Source organism: Pantherophis guttatus, chromosome 8, assembly GCF_059756535.1.
Source record: "Pantherophis guttatus breed Tessera chromosome 8, ASM5975653v1, whole genome shotgun sequence".
Lineage (NCBI taxonomy): Eukaryota > Metazoa > Chordata > Lepidosauria > Squamata > Colubridae > Pantherophis > Pantherophis guttatus.
In genome coordinates this window covers 67,915,436-67,931,370 of record NC_142070.1, presented here as the reverse complement: position 1 = coordinate 67,931,370, position 15,935 = coordinate 67,915,436, and the positions used below count along the sequence as shown (strand labels likewise).

The following is a 15,935-nucleotide window of genomic DNA, read 5'->3' as shown; positions in this document are numbered from 1 at the left end:
CTGCAGGAACGGCTCATCCATCCATCCATCCCTCGAGCGATCGATCCCCCCGGCGGGAGGGTGTGAGCGGAATCTAGTTGATCTCTCTCTCTCGCCGAATTCCCTTCTGTCGGAAATCTGTGTGTGTGTTGCTTGCGCGTAGAACTCCACACTCGTCCGGAGAGTCAGCATGACATCACAGCGGCTCCTTTAGTCCTTGAAAACCTTGAGGGTGATTAGCTGAAAGGAACGGGCGGCTTCTGCCCATCATCCTCCTCCTCCTCCCAGCCGCCTCTATAATTCCTATGTAGACATGGGGGGTGGAGGGGTGGAAGAGAGAGAGGCAGGGAGGGGGAAAAAAGCATAGCTAGGCAAGGCGAAAGAAAACAGCCGCAGCAGCAGCAGCTGTTAGACGGGTGATTAAGTAATTCTCCTAGCCCTTCTTCTTTTTTTTTTTTCCCTTTCCCCTCTTCACAGCTTCTTCTTGCTGTGCCGAGACTGCTCCCTGGTGTAATTCCGAGGTCCAAAAGAAAAAAAGAAAGAAAAGAAAACGGCATTTTTGGTTTTTTTTTCCTCCTCCAAGGCGTGCTGGTGAGAATGAATGAGCGAGAGGCAGGCAAAAAGGAGGGCGGCTTGAATCCTTCCCAGGCTGACTTGTTTTGAAAAGAAGACAGGGCATAGCGGTAAAATGTGACCGCGCTGCTGAAGGAAGGAAGGAGTTCGGCGGAGGAAGAGATGGAGTAGTAGGGAGGACCTTCCAGGGGAGAGTTCTTTAAAGTCGCGGTGGGCAAAGGCTGCCGGAGAGCAAACACGCGGAGTGAGTGAAGAGAAAAGAAAAAGGAAGGAAGGAAGGAAGGAAGGAAGAAAGGACGAGAAAGAAAGAAAGAAAGAAAGAAAGAAAGAAAGAAAGAAAGAAAGAAAGAAAGAAAGAAAGAAAGAAAGAAAGAGGAAGGAAGGAAGGAAGGAAAGAAAGAAAGAAAGAAAGAAAGAAAGAGGAAGGAAGGAAGGAAGGAAGGAAGGAAGGAAGGAAGGAAGGAAGGAAGGAAAGAAAGAAAGAAAGAAAGAAAGAAAGAAAGAAAGAAAGAAAGAAAGAAAGAAAGAAAGAAACTCTCCTACAGCACGTTACTTGAAGGCATCGAGAGAAGGCATCGCTTCCCCTCTTTTAAGACCGTTACTTTTAAACGAGCATCTCTCTGGGTAAGCTTATTTTGCAGTTTTGCACAGGGACGTGGTGGTTTAAAGACAAGTTGCCACACGCGACTCGGGATGGATTTATTTGGACCCGCCCTGCCTTCAACTCCTCCAGGGATAACTCAAGTAAAGCGGAAGGCTTTTTTTTTTTTTTTTGAAAGAAAATAAAAGAATGAACAAAAATTTAATAGATAGATAAATAAATAAATACTGGGGAGCTGGGATGGAGGAGTGGGGGGTGGTGGCAGCTCTGACGCTCTGCATTTAATTGTCAGAGACGGAGTTTTCCCCTCCAGCTGATATAATAACAGTGATCATAAATATATTTATTTTTTCCTATAGCGATCATGAATTAAATATGTCTTTTTTTTCCTGTTTTGATTACTTGTCTGGGTGGACTCTGAGGTTCAAAATGTAGACTTACTTATCTTAGCTGCAAAGGAGAGAACAAAACAGAGTCTGGGAGAAATCTTGAGAAAATTGAATAAAGTTGCATTTTGTGTTGGTTGTCCTATCACACAGCTGAATGAGCCACATTCCCACCCAGTTTTTAAAAAAAAAAAAAACAAGCAGGTTTTTAAAAAGTTATGTTTACCTGGAACAATAACTATGTAAATCTGTTTGCCTTGATAACTGAGCCTGGTAGGAAAGCCAAACAAGCATATTTATTGGGGTTCCACAGGTTATGTAGTTAAATAATGACTGTATGGGATGTTGAGAGAAACTGATGTTCCATGTTTGCAACTTAGCAAATGTTTAGACTGTATGAAAAAAATGTTCAAGATTTTAAGAAAAAGTATAGTTCTCTCATTATACAAGAAAGCAGATATTGTAGCAGCCTGGTCTTGGTTCAAGTAGTTGCTGCCACCGTTAGAAATTAAAGTAAGTAAATAAATAAAATAAGATTGGCGGTGATGTTCCTAGAATGGAATCTTGCTATCCATAGTCAGTCTTGAAGACTTCTAGAGAAATTGTGTTTCTTTGTATGCTAGTCTCCCATTCTTCCAGAGAAACTACTGAACAAGTATAAAATCCAAATAATGTAATTGCTTTTAATTTCCTATTAGCACCGCAGCCTAAGTTACATGTTGCACATCAGTCAGATGTTAAGTTTCAATGTTTCTCAAATAATGGGACTTATTTGTAACTGACTGGCTACAAGGATGGCTTAGAAGCCTCTCCCCCCCCCTCCAATATCTCTTTCTTAAACAATGAATTCTTGATCCAGGACTCTGAGAGTTACTATTTCTCTTTGTTAATCTGTTTGGAATACAGTCTGTGACAGATTAATCACCTACTCTGAAGAAATTCCACTGTGTTGGAAGAGGACTATAGTATAGTTCCAAGTTTTATCAAAGTGAAAAGCAGTCTTTAACTTTCCAATTCCTATGAATGACTTTCCAATTGCTATGAATGTAGAGATTCTATGTAAATGTTGTTTCTAGTTGTATTCAACATTTCTGCCCAAAACTAAACTTGCAGCATACTGTGCCACCAGTTCTTAGATTTAGAGCTACTTTTAGATACTCAACACAAGTTTATGGTCATTAGAAAGCCAAACATTCATATTTTAGCACCACCTGACACAGAGTGAGTGCATCTCACAGTGCTACTGAATTGCTATCGCTATCTCATCTCTATGGCAGAATTAAAGTCTGTGGATTAGTCTTAAATATAAATTATAATGGCCGAGTCACGCGCTACTAGCTTGCCATTAACTCCCATTTATCTTTATCAAAATTATATCTTAACAAGTGCTCCTTAAAATAAACAACTCATAACATCAGCAGCCTCCAATAAGCACTTCCAGACAGTCTAGATGCTGTCACATCATCTGGATGGTTTGATAAAGTGGTCATCAGTTTCCTTAGTTTCTGTTATGATGCAATGTTTGGAAAATCTATTTCAAAGTAAGTCTTAAAAATGGATGCAAGAAACTAACAATCTCTTGTCGTAGGTAAAAGTAAATATAATTCCTGTGGCATGATTTACCTGCAGGAGACATGTCCTCGGTCACTGTTGCAGTGGCAAAATGTCTATTACGACAAGTGTTGACCAATTACACGTTCCATAACTTTCCACTATGTGTCTCTTGGGAACTTGTGGACAATAAAGGTCATAGTGGAAAGATGTCCACATTAATGTTCTACTCAGTAATTAGATTAGTTTCATAAGGTTAGTATTTGTATTGTTTCACAGGGACTGTATAGATTTGCATATATGCAGGTTAAATTATTGTTAAGGCAGAAGTTTAAAGCATATTTGGAAGACCCAGCAAACTTGATATTTGTTTGTTTGTTTAATTTATATGCCACCTATCAATTTGGTATGATTTCCTTCAAATAACATGATACAAGTCGTATCATGCATTACTTAAGATTTTAACGTGGAACCATTAAGCACTGTGCTGTCCACAGTGCAGACTTTTTTAAACAAAACATCCAATATTATTAATTAAAATGAGTTTTTTTTTCTCTCCTGGAAAATTCCTCTTAGTGTTTGAAAACTTTTCCAAATAAAATAAGAATGTGTACAAGACAAATATTTCTGTTTCCATAGAAAAATTAATTTATTTTAGGTCTTCCTGTTTGCAAGACATCGGAGTATTGTTTTTATTTTGAGCCAGAGTACTCCTATTGTGTCTAAGAAGTATTTGACCCCCAGGTATCTCATTGGACATAATTATTAAGGTCAACCTTGGTGGGCTGAGTTGATCTTTTCAAAATTTAACCTAAATTTTAAACAGCGTATTACATACTGTACTGAAAATTTAGACCCTATGAAGAAATGGGAATCTTCATTAGTATAAATATATTTTGGATTATATACTAAAAATAAATCACTGCCTGAAAATAAGGATTTGGCTGAATATTCTCATTCTCTCTCTCTCCCTCCCTCCCTCCCCCTCTCTCTCCTTCCCTCTCCCTCTCCCTCTCTCCCTTCCCTCTCCCTCCCTCACTTTTCTCTCCTTCCCTCTCTCACTCCCTTCTCTCTCCCTCCCTCCCTCTCTCCCTTCCCTCTCCCTCTCTCCCTTCCCTCTCTCCCTTCCCTCTCCCTCTCTCCCTTCTCTCTCCTTCCCTCTCCCTTTCTCCTTCTCTCTCCCTCTCTCCCTTCCCTCTCCCTCCCTCACTTTTCTCTCCTTCCCTCTCTCTCTCCCTTCCCTCTCCCTCCCTCTCTCTCCTTCCCTCTCCCTCTCTCCCTTCCCTTTCTCTCTCTCCCTTCCCTCTCCCTCTCTCCCTTCCCTCTCCCTCCCTCTCTCTCGCCTTCCCTCTCCCTCTCTCCCTTCTGTCTCCCTCTCTCAAGCTACTATGGCTTGCTCACAAACTATAGTTAAAATAACAATATCTTAACACAATGTGCAACTGCAGTCATTTTCTTAATAGAATGAATCTCTCTGTAGGAAAATACACATGAATTGTGATATGTAAAGTTTGGCCTGAGGGTCTTTTTTTCTGGCATTGCAAATGCAAAGATTAGACAGTTTATACAGCTGGATTTCATTTAGTTTGTCAATTTGTAGATATCATTATCTTTTCTTCCAATTGAAAATTTAGTTACATAGTATGGCAATTGCTAGTAAAGTGTAATTGTGTGTTTATAGATAATATAATGTTCCATTTGGATTTTTGAAATACAACAGACAGTTAAATTTTTATATAGCTCAGGAAAACAGGGGCTGTCATTTCCTATTTTCAAATTCGATAGAGCCTCAACTAGCAAAATCAAATACTTAATGGCTGGCTGGGAGCCAGACCAGACGGATATTGCTGCTGGAAAGAATGATATCTGGGCTGAATTTCATTAAAACATTATGTAAAAGCATGCTATTGTACCTGAGCTTAGTCTTGGAAGAGTTTATATTTCATATTGGCAAATCCGTCATTTCTGTTAATGAGAAGGTAGCATGGTTTTATTCAGTAGGAAAGGATGAAAATATTCTACTTTCATGATACAAAAGACATGCAGAACAGTATATGCCCATGAAAAAGAAAGGAAGAGCAAATTCCCTTAGTATCATTGTATACAAAAGTAGAATCTAACCCATAAAAAGAGACAGTGAAAAATATGCATATGATGCCTACTAAAACAAAACAGGAGAAAAGTTTTAACAACTATTTGTACACAGTTGCAAGTACCTTGCTTTTACATTGCTTTACATTCAAAAACATTAAGTCTTCAGATAGGTTATTTTATTCCATAGGTTTCCCAGGAAAACATGTTTAGATGAGGGCAGGTCCACATAGACTGCTCCTGCTTTAGTGGTTATGTTTTGTATAGTTGTAAATACGGACAAATACAGTAAATGGGGACGTGGTGGCTCAGTGGCTAAGATGTTGAGCTTGTCGATCGAAAGGTCGGCAGTTCAGCAGTTCAAATCCCTAGTCCCACATAATGGGGTGAGCTCCTGTTACTTGTCCCAGTTTCTGCTAACGTAGCAGTTCAAAAGCACGTAAAAAATGCAAGTAGAAAAATAGGGACCACCTTTGGTGGGAAGGTAACAACGTTCCATGTGCCTTTGGCGTTTAGTCATGCCGGCCACATGACCATGGAGACATCTTCGGACAGCGCTGGCTCTTTGGCTTTGAAACGGAGATGAGCACCATCCCCTAGAGTCGGGAAGGACTAGCACATATGAGTGAGGAGAACCTTTACCTTTATATGGACAATGTAAGGGAAATCTTGAGCTCAGATATTAGTATCTGTACTTTCAATTGAGTTGGGTAGGAAATACACTTTTTTCTTCTTTAGCTTTCCTCAGATATTCCCAAGAATAAGGTCTACAGGTAGTGAAATAGGGAAAAAGTTATTCCCAAAACTTTTTTGTTCTTCTTTTGCCTCACAGAACTGTATGAAATGTTTCCCCTTGTAAAGAAAATTATAAGGGAATTAGTTAGTAATACTACTATGGTAAGGATTAAACAATTTTTTATCCATAATACATAAGTTCTGTTTTTCTGAACATAGTAAAGTGGAATTGACTAGGTTAAGTAGAAGTACCTTAGAAAGCAAAGATTCATAACACATTAGGCTCTTAGGCAACAAAGAGCCATATAACCTGCACCAACTCAACTACCCACAAATAAGTTATTTATATTTTTGCTGAAGAATTTGGACTGTTTCCACATATTCATTTCCAATAGTCTGGGAGCTGCTTTTTTAAGTGGTGATGCATTAATAACTCGCCTGCAAGTACAATTCCTAAGGAGTGAGAAAGACCTATTCAATTACTGTATTTATGGAAAGCCTCTGTATTTTTATGAGTTGTACTATGCGCAAGTGAATTCTTTGAATATGAGGAAACAAAACTTTATATAGGAACTGTTGTACTGAATTTACTTAGCAAATCCCTAATTCCAACCTACTGGTCAATATTACTTTGTGCATAACTATAATTTAATTTGTGTGCATAAAATTCTGTATATTATATAACAGGTCATATATTCTTCAGAATAATTACTCTAGAACAGGGGTGTCAAGCTCACGTCATCACGGCAGCATCATGTGACGTAGCGGTACTTTTTCCCCTTTGCTAAACCTGGCATGGGCATGGCCACCTCGTGACACATCCAGCCAGTGGGCTGGGAGCTTAACAGCCCTGCTCTAGAAGTTATAGGGACTTCTACGCACTTACAGTCTAGACAGTTGAGAGGCACCCAATATTGCTATTCTAAGTAGACTTGGTAGTTTTAGACAATTATACTCAGAACTTTAGCACTACAGGGAGGTCTGCTGATCATGGAAAGGAATGTGAGATAGCAACAGCAATAGCACTTAGACTTATATACCGCTTCATAGTGCTTTTACAGCCCTCTCTAAGCGGTTTACAGAGTCAGCATATTGCCCTCAACAATCTGGGTACTCATTCTTCAATCCTTCCAATCTCGGAAGGATGGAAGGCTGAGTCAACCTTGACCCTGGTGAAATTCGATCTGCCAAACTGCTGGCAGCTGGTGATCAGCAGAAGTAGCCTGCAGTACTGCACTCTAACCACTGCACCACCGCGGCTCATGACAATGAGATGATAATACTCAGGGGTGGGTTCTACTTACCTTTATTACCGGTTCGTACTGGGTCACGTGCACTTCTGCACATGCGCAGATTGTCATTTATGATGTCTGGGCAGATGGGCAGATCCTCCTGCCGATTTTACTACCGGTTCTATAGAACCGGACTGAACCGGAAGCAACCCACTAGTGATAATACTATTGATTCCTGGTGACAGAATCTTACGCATACAGATGTATCTACTTATAAACCATTGAGTGCAGATACTCTGAACAATTATTGATGAACTTGAAGTGCAGTTGCTGAAATCAGCTCAGAACATGGCACTTAATATTGGATCCCAGATGATATTGGCTCTCAACCCCTATCGATCTATCACAGCAGTTGGGAGTTTTGGGAGGTCGTCTACGAAGCTAAGATTGGAAATCAGTACTTGGAAAGAGACAACTTGGATGTTAACTGTTTATTAGGTAAAATGTGTCCATAAATTAAATTTCAGTGAAAGACTGTGATTATAGATCCACCTGATGAGGATTCTTCACCTTGGTTACAACTGTAAAAAAATCATAACTTTTAATGTCTAGCTGCCTATAAAAAAAATCCTGAATCCTTGAAAAATCAGAGTGACTATATTTCTCTCTAATGTTATTCTCATTGTTTTTAAGAAATATTTATGTCCACAAATTTCTTCTGTCAAAGTAGATCTCAAAGTTTCTTGAGTATTTTTATGGTGCCTTATTCGCCGGAATTAGACTGGGACATGTTCTTAAACTGTTTAGCCTTAGGCTGGGTCTGTCTTTTATCTCTGATCAGAGCAATGATCATGATAAACAAGGATGCTCACAACTTTGGTACATAAGCAGGATAGGGTCCTTCTGCCAATGCCTAACTGCCAATGATACATTGTGCATAAATAAATATGTATCTGAATATGCAAATAATTTGAAATCTAAAATCAGATCCAGAAGCCAAAATCAGCTTTTTTTCTTTCCCTAGTGATGGGATTGGCCATTCAAATCTCTTTGCTATTATGCAGCTAATATCTTTGGCAATGTACTGAAATACCACTTCTGTATTTAGAAATAGCAGTTAGTAGCAAAATGTTTGTGCAAGCTTCACTAATGGGAGAAGGAAAGGAGCACTATCTCCTTCAATTGTTTTTATACAGTTTTGTGGTCATAATATGGATTGGCTAAAGATGTTTAGTCTAAAGCAAAGCAATATCAAATGTGTTGTTTTTTTCCACTTTAAGCAAATCCTAATAGAAAAGCGATAGAGAACAAAGCATCAGCTTTTGAATGCCATGAAATGTGTGAAGGAGAACATTTGGCATCCTTTAATAGCACCCAAGAGTGTGCTGGAAAATGCAGCAATCCAACACAGTGTTGATACACTGAGAATGACTTTATCTTTCAAAGAAGTTGAAAATGTAATAGGGTGTGGTGAACATAATCAGTGGCAGAAGTAGTGTGCAGTAGCCAGAAATTGAGTAACATATCTCAGAAAGCTTAAAATGGCTAAATGGGTGTGAGGCATTCTGATTTACCTCACACAATATTTCTAGTCCTGGAGGAATAATTTACGGATATGTTTATCCTTCAACTCAGCCAATTTTCTATTGCAGGAATTGGTTTTTAGTTCTGAAGGGGCAAAATACATACTGTATTCTGTTTTGTTAATCACAACAATGATGCAACATATAAAGCCCTAAAACTGGAGGAAAGCTTGTTGACTGGTCCCAGTACAATTTAGGAAACTGAGACATTGAGTATTCCTCAACAGTTGCCATTGGTAGTTATTGAAAATGGACTCCAAACCGCTCAATTTTACTCTTATTTAAATAAAATCTATTCTCTGTAATTTAGACCCATGAGAATAAGGCTGCTTTCTTTCTCATATGTCATCATTCTTCAGGGTCCTATTTAGTCCAGAGGTGGATTTCAGCAGGTTCTGACCAGTTCTGGAGAACCGGTAGCAGAAATTTTGAGTAGTTCGGAGAACCGGTAGTAAAAATTCTGACTGGCCCCGCCCCCATCTATTCTCTGCCTCCCAAGTCCCAGCTGATTGGGAGGAAATGGGGATTTTGCAGTAACTTTCCCCTGGAGTGCGATGGGAAGGGAGATTTTACAATAACCTTCCCCTGCCACGCCCACCAAGCCACGTCCACCAAGTAATGCCACACCCACCAAGCCACGCCCACAGAACCGGTAGTAAAAAAATTTGAAACCCACCACTGATTTAGTCCCTGATTAAATGTTGAAATATTTCTCTTAAGAATTATTGATCTTCTCTCTTCCTTTCCCTGAATCTGTTTACATTTTGTTAATTTTTTAAACTATAGTTCTTCAACCAAACAAAATACTTTATATAGGGTACCGTCCTAGTGCATAATAAAGTAGAACTGTTACTTTTGGGGCTTGCAAATTGTGCTGATGTTGAAGAAAACTGAAACTGTATTTGCCTTGAAATAACTACATTATATTACTGATGCATATTCAACTTCATATAATAACCAGTATCTGAAAATTATTAGTTTCAATCTCAATTCCTTTTTATATGCACTGTTGCCAGCTCTGGTACAATGCATCTGTTCATGATTATTATTTTCCTAAATGTAGAAGTTTGTATTAAAATGATTGATTTTCATTTCCTTTCATACTCAGACCAGTTTCCTGTTTGGAAATAAAAAAGTTTTTCCCCCCTGTAGATAATCAATATTTTCCATATCAGGAAAGTATGAGTTTATATATCTCCTGCTATTCAGATTATAGTTTTACCAAACTTTAAATTGTTGCAGGCCAGCTCATCTTATGATGCATTCAAATGAAACTAAGTTCAGCCTTTAATCATAAATTAAGATTGGGAAGATGGAATGGTATGCTAGAATATGCCATATTGCCGCGTTAGGAAATGAGTAATGATTTGATGAAAACAAAATACCTTTATTTGTTAGGTAGTACGTCTTTGCATTGAATGTATAGATGTACATTTGAGGACATGGGTCATACATCTTATTTCCCCATTTAGTTTAGGGGACAGCCAGTTTTAAACATGAAAAGAAATAGCTTTGGATCACGGTGTTTTTGTAGAGTGATGTTTTTTACAGAATGACAAGCTTGGGTGTGCAATAAGCTCTGAGTTGTACAGTAACACAGTAATGAACTACTAATGCCTTTAGGGACAGAGATTTTAACAATTCTTCTTTTAGCAGCCTCCAAAACCATTTCTGACCTAAAATGCAGTATCCATGCCTTTTTGACACGGGATTCATTTAAAAACTGAAATGTAAGCTAAAAACCAGAAAATTCAGTCCTTGCTCATTTGGCCTTTGTCCACATCTAGCCACTGTGACACACACACATACACACACACACACAGAGAGAGAGAGAGAGAGAGAGAGAGAGAGAGAGAGAGAGAGAGAGAGAGAGAGAGAGAGAGAGAGAGAGAGAGGCAGGCAGGCAGGCAGGCAGACAGACAGACAGACAGACAGACAGACAGACATTTTCAATATAACCCTGGTTATATTTGCCCACCCCCTCACAAGTGTGAAAACACAGTTAACCTACTTCTTAAGAGAGCAGAACTTCATAAATACATGCTGATTTTATCTGATTTTATTTTATTTTCCGTTAGAGAAGAAATAAGTAACTAGTGCCACTGGAAGTTTGGTCTTCTGGAGAAGAAACAGAGAAGAGAAAAAGCAAAGATAAAATGTGGCTGCAAGTGCTTATCTCTCTACCAGTTCTACAAGATACGCATACATACAAATGCCACATCCGATCTGCTATTCCTCAATGTTTAACTGCCAGCTCAAATATACTGTATTTATACTATTAATCTGCAGAACTAATGTAAAAAATGTAAAAAACAACAACCATGCATTCATTTATATAGATGTTTCTTTTAGATTTTTAGTTTTTGTGCCCCAAAATATGATTTACTACTAAGGTTCAGAACCAGATTTTCCAAATCATTTCAATATAGACACCCCAAATAGCTTTTAAAAGTTGAAGTGCGACAAAGTGGTATTATTTCTGGAAATTCAGGAAACTATACATAATAAAGAGGAATTCAGTTTTTTATAACTATAAAATAACTAGTGGATTATGAAGAGTTGCAGTCATAGTGCCTTCCTATTATTAGACTATTATGAATTTTTAAAAAATATATTTATGGGCCCTTTACTTTTCCAACCATGATAATGGTAAATATGTACAACATATGTACAGGAGCCTGAGTGGCGTAGGAGGCTAATGCCTCCTACTAAGGCAGCATTTAACATCCAGCTGCCTGCAATTACTGCTAGTTCAATTCTCACCAGGCTCAAGGTCAACTCAGCCTTCCATCCTTTCTAAGGTGGGTAAAATGAGGACCTGGTTTGTGGGGGCAATAAGCTGACTTTGGATAAAATATACAAAAGTATGAAGGCTATTGCTTAACACATTGTAAGCCGCCCTGAGTCTCCGGAGAAGGGCGGCATATAAAAATAAATAAATAAATAAATAAATAAATAAATAAATAAATAAATAAATAAATAAATAAATACTGTAATATTCTAGTGTACTTTACAAGTGATAGGCAATAAAATTCATCCAGTGATTCACATATATGTATATGTTTATGTTCTGTATCGTATAAAGGTCTGCAGATTTTTTAAATTACTAAGATTATACGATATACTTCAAATCTGAAACATTTTAAGTGCAAAACAACTTCTTGAGCTATAATAATGTTCCAACTATGCCACAAGTATAATCAATTTAGGACAAACCTCGCTTTGAGATCAACCCAGCCAGAAGGAGATCCTTTTGATAGTCAGGACAACCAGAACAAAATGCTTCAAACTATTTCTGAACTCAGAAAGTGTTCAGATTTAAAATACTTTGTATTCCCCTAATAATTTCTAAGAGATGAATTAAAGACATTTTTAAGCCTAAGAACCTAAGGAAGAGCCTAAGAATCTCAGGAAACACTACTACTCTTAGAACATTTCCCTTAAATTTTGGTACAATGAATGTGTATAGATGTTGCATGAACAACACTTCCCTTTTTATGTCTCATTTCTAATGGGTATGCATCATGCAGAATATAGATAAATCCTATAGAACAGGGGTCCTCAAACTTCAAACCTCAAGCATAGCTGGCTGGAGAATTCTGGGAGTTGAAGGCCACAAGTCTTAAAGCTGCCAAGTTTGCAGACCTCTGCTATAGAACATATAGTCATTCAGATTTTGGACACCATCTCCCAACAATCTTGGTCATGGGCTGTGTTGTCTAAAGTGATGGTTGTTCAGCTCCAATTCAGGTCCAAAAGGAAAGAAATTTATATGACATCACAATAAGCACTAGATGGTATCATAAGTCATATTCCGTAGTATAATAAGGTTAATTCTTCTCAATATGTCGTTCTCCATGAACAATACATCATAAAAGAATATTAACTTTATTTTGAAACATAGAATTTTAAGGGAAAAGAGGCAATTAGAATCAAAGTATTATTTTTTTATCAGAGATACCATTCCTCCTGTTTTACTTGGATTTTCCAAAGTTGTCCAGTTACCAGCTGTTCTCCATAAAAACCATTGAGCCTGTGTGCAAATGCATGTTGTTGTTTGAGACTCTGCATTTGCATTTCCTGTTCCCTTTTATTTTTTTTTTCACAGAGCAACCTTAATGTTGCCTTAATGCAAGTCTCTTGGCTGCAAGAGGGAAGCAAATAATACCTCAGAAACTTGATTGTGTTGTTGGCAGCCATACAAAAACAGCAGTAAACGTAATATATATGGACTTCACCAAAGCATTTGATAGTGTCTCACAAAAACTTACTTGGAAAATTCAATTAAATCGAATTGGCTCGGAGCAATGATTTGACACATGGTCCAGAATGGAGCCAAAACTCATTTTCAAATCCCGATGATACATTTTAATGTATTGACTTGTAATGTCTTGGGGATTGTCTAGGTGCTTGGCCACAGTTTTGTTTAGTGATTCAGCTTATGCCTTTATTACTTATTAGAGGTTCAGAAGAGGAATATTTGATTTGCAGATTTTAAAAAATATGAGTACAGACATTAAAAGGAATCATGGGACCGAGTATTTTTGATAATAAAAGCAATAAAGGTATTGCACATTATGCCAAATTTTGCTTGTCAGTTATTGGTATCTTGCAGTAAACTTCAAGCAACTCACTGGCACAATTATTCAATTACTTAAAAGGTATAGTCCAAAAAGATTTCAGTGACGTTAAACTCTAAATGACGTTCTGGTATTTGGGAGTATAATTTTATGTATAATTTTGTATATGTAATAAGAGGAAGTTCTATAGAACACAACAAGATTATTATCCTATTCACTTAATCAAATATCTTATTCAAAGGGATATTTAGAAAAGTGCAATCCACAAAGAGTCAATGCAATTAAACTCTTAACAGCATTGTAGTAATTGGGAGTTGTGCAGATTATAATTTTATGCATATAAGAGGAACCTCTGTGCGACACAGTTGTACATTATTATACTATTGGGCTAGGTTAAATATCCTATTATTTGTGAAGTGGCTAGTCTTTTAAGTAGATTGTATTCTTCAATCCAATTTTTCAATTCATCTTCAGATACCAGAAAATGGATTTAAAAGTTTGGGGTTTTTTGGTTATCGGTTATTGCTATATATATTTAGACTGTGCCCAGCCGGAAAGCTTTTCTTTTTTTTCTTTCTTTCTTTCTTTCTTTCTTTCTTTCTTTCTTTCTTTCTTTCTTTCTTTCTTTCTTTCTTTCTTTCTTTCTTCCTTTCTTTCTTTCTTCCTTCCTTCCTTCCTCCCTCCCTCCTTCCTTTTTCCCTTCCCTTCCCTTTCATTCACTCATTCATTCATTCATTCATTCATTCATTTTATTGAATCAATTTATTAGCCACTTCATTCACTAATGGAACTTTAGGCAACATGAAAGGAGCAAAAATTAGAGACAGAAATGCAATAATAGAAAGCAAGAAATACGTCAAAATTGGGGGGGGGGCATCATAAAAACAATTAAGAACTAAATTTGTAAATAACATTCCCCAGATGTTGTTGAAAAAGTCAGGTATTTTAAGCTGTTTTGAATCCCAGCACACATGAGCTAATCGATTGGAGAATCGTAATACATACATTTAGTCCTCAAGTTATGACCACAATGGGAATCAGAATTTTCATTGCTAAGCAAGGCAGTTATATGAGTCACAGCCAATTTTATCACCTTTCCTATTGTTGTTAACTGTAGTTATCACTGTAGTTGTTAAATGAATCATGCAGTCTTTAAGCTAATCTGGCTACCATCGTTGTTGGAACCCAACTGGGAAGATAGCAAATTGTGATCATATAAGCTTAGGATACTGCAACCATCATAAATGCATGCTAGTTGCCAAGCACCCAAATTCTGATCATATGATCATGGGGATATTGTAATGGTTGTAAGTGCAAGCACTGACTGTAAATTACTTTTTTCAGTGGTGGTGTAATCTTGATTGATCGCTAAATGAATATTGTAACTTGTGGATTACCAGTATAGTCATAACTCTTAAAATACTACTTTACTTATATATTTGTTTCTTCAAAGCCTACTTTTCCATAAAAAACCATGGATACTCTAGTTAAATAAATCAAAGCAGTCTTAATCAAATATTTGTATACTGTAACAGAACTAGTGGTTATTGCTGGTGGATTGGTGCTACATCCCTTCCATACGGTCATTAAATTATTTGAATTTATTAAATTATTATTAAAAAATGGTAAAGGAGTCCCTGCGGATTTTAGTCAGCTAGTCATTGCCAACTATAGATGCTCATCTCCATTTCAAGGCCATTGAGCCAGTGTCATCCAATCTATTTAACTGCCATGTGGCCAGCATGAAGTCATGGAGCATTGTTACCTTCCCACTGAAGTGGTACTATTTATCTACTCGCATTTGAATACTTTCGAAATGCTAGATTGGCAGGAGCTGTATTGAGAACGGGAGATCACTTCGTTGTGTGGTGCTCAGGTCTCAAAACTGGGCTTTCCATTCAACAAACTCAGCGTCTTAACCACCGAGCCACCACACCGCCATTAAATTAAATGGATTGTTTTTTAAAAAAAATCAATTATGCCAAATACCTGATTTAGAAATTACTATTTAACAAATGTTGAGGGAACCAAAAGTGGTATGTATTTTTTATTTAAAAAGTCTAATTTTATACTTTATAGTGGTTTTCATGTCTTCGGGAATTAGATTATAGTTTTTCTTTTTTTATAGGACTTTTTTATAAGCTCAAGGCAGCAACACTAATTGTCTCACTAAACATTTTCAGCATGTAATAAAAGGCCCATATGTGTCTATGGATTTTATATTTTGAAAATAAATTTGAAAGCCTTTGGAGAGATCCAGTTTAACTGCTTTATTAGAAGTACATAATCAGCTCCTGAAAAAAGTAGGGTTTTCTTTAAGAAGGGAATATGAGATCACAGGTTAGGAAGGCTCACAACTTCAGTATTCTTGAAATTGGCTGTAGTATAGTGATAGCAATCTACTTCCATATCCTGTTGCACATCAGCATTGGAGAAGGCAATATACCAAACATGATTCAAAATATTACTCTAGTGCAATGTAACACAACATAGTCATGGCAATTTAATTATAATCGAACAAACTATTTTCTGGATTTGTACAATAGACAGATCCATAAAGCATAGAACCATAATGTCTTGGTTTGCAGAATAGCCTAAGCACTGTCAAATAGATTGGGTTTAAC

At 37.3% G+C, this 15,935-nt stretch overlaps 1 protein-coding gene across 3 annotated transcripts in view; it reads left to right on the top strand.

Moving 5' to 3' along the window:
* Positions 1-303: 303 nt before the first annotated feature.
* NDST4 (N-deacetylase and N-sulfotransferase 4) overlaps positions 304-15,935 on the top strand; it is a 160,853-nt gene continuing 145,221 nt past the window's right edge. The window contains exon 1 of one of the 3 annotated variants that reach the window (XM_034411404.3): positions 304-1,176. The gene's annotated coding sequence lies outside the window, so the exon portion shown is untranslated. Of the gene's footprint in view, positions 1,177-1,217; positions 1,297-15,935 lie in introns of those variants that run through there. The other 2 variants (XM_034411406.3, XM_034411405.3) reach the window with 2 other exon arrangements.